At 38.5% G+C, this 5,006-nt stretch overlaps 1 pseudogene; it reads left to right on the plus strand.

Annotated features, from left to right (window-relative positions):
- Positions 1–565: 565 nt before the first annotated feature.
- Positions 566–1,504, plus strand: LOC101054162 (transcriptional coactivator YAP1 pseudogene; annotated as a pseudogene).
- Positions 1,505–5,006: the final 3,502 nt, after the last annotated feature.

Consider the following 5,006-nt stretch of genomic DNA (forward strand, 5'->3'; position numbering starts at 1 on the left):
TTTGGGAGGCCGAGGCGGGTGGATCACGAGGTCAAGAGATCGAGACCATCCAGGTCAACATGGTGAAACCCCGTCTCTACTAAAAATACAAAAAATCAGCTGGGCATGGTGGCCCGTGCCTGTAATCCCAGCTACTCAGGAGGCTGAGGCAGGAGAATTGCCTGAACCCAGGAGGCGGAGATTGCGGTGAGCCGAGTTCGCGCTATTGCACTTCAGCCTGGGTAACAAGAGCGAAACTCCGTTTCAAAAAAGAAAAGAAAAGAAACTGCACAAGGCAAAATGTGCATGCCTGCCGGTGCTGTGCACCTTCACTCCTGCCAGGGCCAGGCCAGGAAAAGGAGAGGAAGGCCTCTGATATTTGTGTATGGGCCAGTATTGATGCAATCACTGGAGGAGCCCTGACTCCACAGCATGTTTAAGCTCATTCCTCTCCAGCTTCTCTGAAGCTGGGAGCTGTTTCTCCAGGGACACTGAGCCCCACCAGAGTAGTTTCTGGTCCAGCAGCCACATCCTCAGCTCAGTATCCTGGAAGTTTTCATTTGAGATACCTAATGATGTACCTCTGCCAGCAGACTGGGAGATGGCAAAGACATCTTCTGGTTGAGATATTTCTGAAATCACATTGATCAGACAAGAACATGGCAGGATCTCAGGAAGGCCATGCTCTCTCAGATAAATGTTACAGCCCTCACCAGTTCATTAGTGAGCAGAATATGATGAACTCAGCCTCAGATCCTCTTCCTGATGGATGGGAACAAGCCATGACTCAGGATGGAAAATTTTACTATATAAACCATAAGAACAAGACCACCTGTTGCCTAGACCCAAGGCTTGACTCTCATTTTGGTAAAGCCATGAACCAGAGAATCAGAGTACTCCAGTGAAACAGCCCCACTCCTGGCTGTCCAGAGCCCACAGGGAGGCGTCATGGGTAGTGGCAACTTCAACCAGCAGCAACAGATTCCACTGCAGCAACTAAAGATGGAGAAAGAGAAACTGCAACTGAAACAGCAAGAACTGCTTTGGCAGGAGTTAGTTCTCTGTAGCCAGTTACCAACACTGGAGCATAACAGTGGAACTCTGAATCCAGTATCTTCCCTTGAGATATCTCAGGAATTGAGAACAATGACTACCAATATCTCAGATCCCTTTCTTAACAGTGGTGCCTATCACTGTCAAAATGAGAGTATGGACAGTAGACTAAGCATGAGCAGCTACAGTGTCCCTGACACCCCTGATGACTTCCTGAACAACGTTGATGAGATGGATGCAAGTGATACTATCCAGCAAAGAACTCTGCTCTCACAGAAAAACCATTTCCCAGACTTACCTTGAAGTCATTCCTGGGACAAATGTGGACCTTGGAACACTGGAAGGAGATGGAATGAAAATAGGAGAGGAGCTGATACCACGTCTGCAGGAAGCTTTATGGTCTGACATCCTTAATGACACGGAATCTGTTTTGGCTGCCACCAAGCTAGATAAAGAAAGCTTTCTTAGATAGTGATACAGACTTAAAATAGACTGAATTCTAAATCTGTGAAGGATCTAAGGAAATAAGACATATAAGCCTGATATTTCCAAGTAAGCCAGTTGCAGTTTTCTGGTTAATACAGAAAAAGTTGAACAAATGTCCAGCAAGACTCTTCATACGCAATTTTGCTCTTCCTTGTCTATTGCAGCTGTTCATATATTGTTGACCTCTTTCACAGTTGGTTCTAAAGGAATCAAAAACAAACAAAAAAATTGTTTCTTTGGATATTATAACTACCGTTCACTTTGGGGGTTGGGGGAAGTGAGCCTGTTTGGATGATGGATGCCATTCTTTTTGCCGAGTTAAATGTTCACCGATCTGCCAGGCCTGGTGACTCATGCCTGCAATCTCAGCAGTTTGGGAGGCCGAGGAGGGCGGATCACCTGAGGTCAAGAGATGGAGACCCACTTGGCCAACATGGTGAAACCTTGTCTCTACTAAAATATAAAAATTAGCCGGGCGTGGTAATGGGCACCTGTAATTCCAGCTGCTGGGGAGGCTGAGGCAGGACAAGCACTTGAACCTGGGAGGCAGAGGTTGCAGTGAGCTGAGATCATGCCCACTGCACTCCAGCCTGGGCAGCAGAGCCAGATTCTGTCTCAACCACAACAACAAAAGTTTCACCGATCATTTTAAGTAAATACTCAGAATTAGAAATCAAATGTTTCATGTCATAGTTTGTTCAAAAATTGTTTCTTCAGTTGCCTTTGGTCAGTGGAAAAACATGACTTACTGGTCCAACAAGCTAAAATGTTAAAACTGATATTCAGTACTTAATGCTGATGTGAAGAGATAACTGAAACCAAGACTGAAGACTGTTTTTCTTTCAGTGTTTTCTTTTCCTTCTAGTATTATCATTAGTCACATAGTGGCCTAAAATAAAAGGAGTGAACTTCTTTAATTTTAGAAGCTCATAGGGATGAGACAATTTCCATAGAAATATATTAATTATTGCCACATAGTCTAGTATAGGTTTTGGTGAATAATTTTGTGGGTGCATGTTTTGTTTTGCTTCATTGGTTTTTTTTTTTTTTTTTTTTGGTTGGTGGTTAGTGTTGTTGAAACCTATGCAAACGATCATATTAGCACGTCTATCTGTTCATAGTTGTAGCTCAGAACAGTTACTGTAGTTGTTTTGGTAAAATATTCGTTTCCTGTTTTTTTACCATCTTATTTAAATCGTGATTATATGCTCTCTCTTACATGCACACACACACACACACACACACACACACACACACAATGTTTATAATAGTGTGATAGTGGAATGTATCTTTTCTTTTTTTTTAGGTTTTCCTAGCTTTGTATGCATTCAGAATAAATAATCAGTAGTTTATATTTCACTCATAGTTTAAATCTGGTTGGGGCAGTCTGCAGATGTTAGAAATGGTTTCGGGCTCTAGAAAGGGATATTACTATGGATAGTGCCTAGGGGAGTACTCTATGCCATCTGGGCACACTATAGATTGTATCTGATGAATTGGAAAGGTGCAAACAAGAAATAGCTTTATTTTCCCCCCTTGGACTCTATTGGACTAATTTTTAAGTCTTGGGGGAAAATCACTGAGTAGGTTCATAATGTGCATGACAGAAGTCAGATTTGTACTTGTTTACCTTCGTTTAGCTTTGGAAGTTTACCTTTGCCTTGGTGTTGGAAGTAAATTCTAGTTTGTAGTTCTCATTTGCAATGAACACATTAAAGACCAGGTTGAAATATTGCCTTCAAGATTGTGCTTACTTATAAGACTTGCTCCTACTTTTGTATGCTTAAAATTGACTCTGGATAGAATAGTATAAGGTCATGATATAGGTGGAAAGGTGATCAGATTAGTAAATGTATATTGATAGATGAATTAAGCAAAGAAATAGAGATAATGATGATTATACCTTTATTTTTACAGCAAGATGTGAAACTAGAGTACGTGTCTATAGGAGTAATAATGGTTTCCAAAGAATATTTTTAAGGGGAAAAAATGAGCATCAATTAACTCTGCAATATAAGCTATGAAGTAGTAGTTGGTTGTAAATTAAAGTGGCACCAGCTAGCACCTCTATAATTTAAGGGTCTTTCAATGTTTCTAAATAAGCCTTTAGTTTTAAGAGTTTATAACAGACATAAAATCTCTTTTCCTGGCAAAAGCTGCTATGAAAAGCCTCAGCTTGGAAAGACAGATTTTTTTCCCCCAATTACAAAAATCTAAGTATTTTGGCCCTTCAATTTGAAGGAGTGCAAAAATTGGAAGTCAGAAGTTATAAGTACTTTCAGTGCTACAAAAATATGCAATCATTGTGTTGTATATAATAATTCATAGCTTGATCACCTGTAATAATTGACTGTAAGGTTTTTATTGAGGAAATAGAAGAAAAATTAAACCTTGATTTAAGTTTGGGGGAAGATAGCCACTGTACAGATGGAGTTTTAGAGTAATAATGAAATCCTACCTAAAATGCAAAATTGGGTATATTAGTTATACAGTATATTGTTGGGTTATGTTTTTAATGTGCAGAAGATCAAAGCTACTTGGAAGGAGTCCTATAGTTTGCCAGTAATCCAAAAATTAATATTGCATCTTATATATCATTAGGGTAGCTAGCTTAGGGGAAACGTGAGAAGGTGTGGGGGGATGTGAAGATTTGGTAGGATCTTGATAGAGAACATTATAAACTTTTTAAAAATCTTCAGTAGAGACTTGTCTTACATCTTGCTTTCATTAAAGGCAGTTGTTCCTAAAATTCAAATCATTTAAATACACCCACAAAACAAGAATATGGATATCTTCCTTTCCCATTTGCCCAGTTATATATACCTCAAGGTTGCAGCAGTACTGTGATAACTGACGCAGTGATTTTATGCTATACTCTTTACTGATCTGAAGGAGATTTAAGAGTCCTTTCTTTTTTTTTTTTTTGAATTTCAATCATAGCCTTGATGTTGTCTCTTGTTTTATGTACTTGTTCTTAACGTAAAAGTGCTTAACTGCTTATTGGTTGTATTGTGTAGAATTAGGATAAGATTTTATGTGAGTATTATTAATTGAAAATAATACAAATGTAAAAACCGGATAAATTTAAAGATTATAAAATTTGTTTCGTAAAAGCAATTCAAGAATACTCATTTTCCCAGTTATACCTCAGTGTTGTAACAGTACTGTGATACCTGACAGTGCTTTAATCTTATGATGGAGCACATTTATTTGGAGTTTCAGATCTTCCAAAGCACTATTTATTGTAATAACTATTTTTTAAATATATTGTCCTTAAAGGAAAAATGAATACAAGGAAGTGGCTTTGCTATAAATAATGTTGCTGTTATAATTATTCATGTTAAATATATGAATTCTATATGTAATGTGGCAGAAAGACTGGAAAATCTAATTGCATAATTCAGAATTCATACCAGTCGGTGTTGAAATACAAATATTGCAAAAGTTGGGGGCAATATCCAGTGATTAACAATTACATAGCTTTGATA

The sequence above is a fragment of the Saimiri boliviensis genome, chromosome X, assembly GCF_048565385.1.
Source record: "Saimiri boliviensis isolate mSaiBol1 chromosome X, mSaiBol1.pri, whole genome shotgun sequence".
NCBI classification, from domain to species: domain Eukaryota; kingdom Metazoa; phylum Chordata; class Mammalia; order Primates; family Cebidae; genus Saimiri; species Saimiri boliviensis.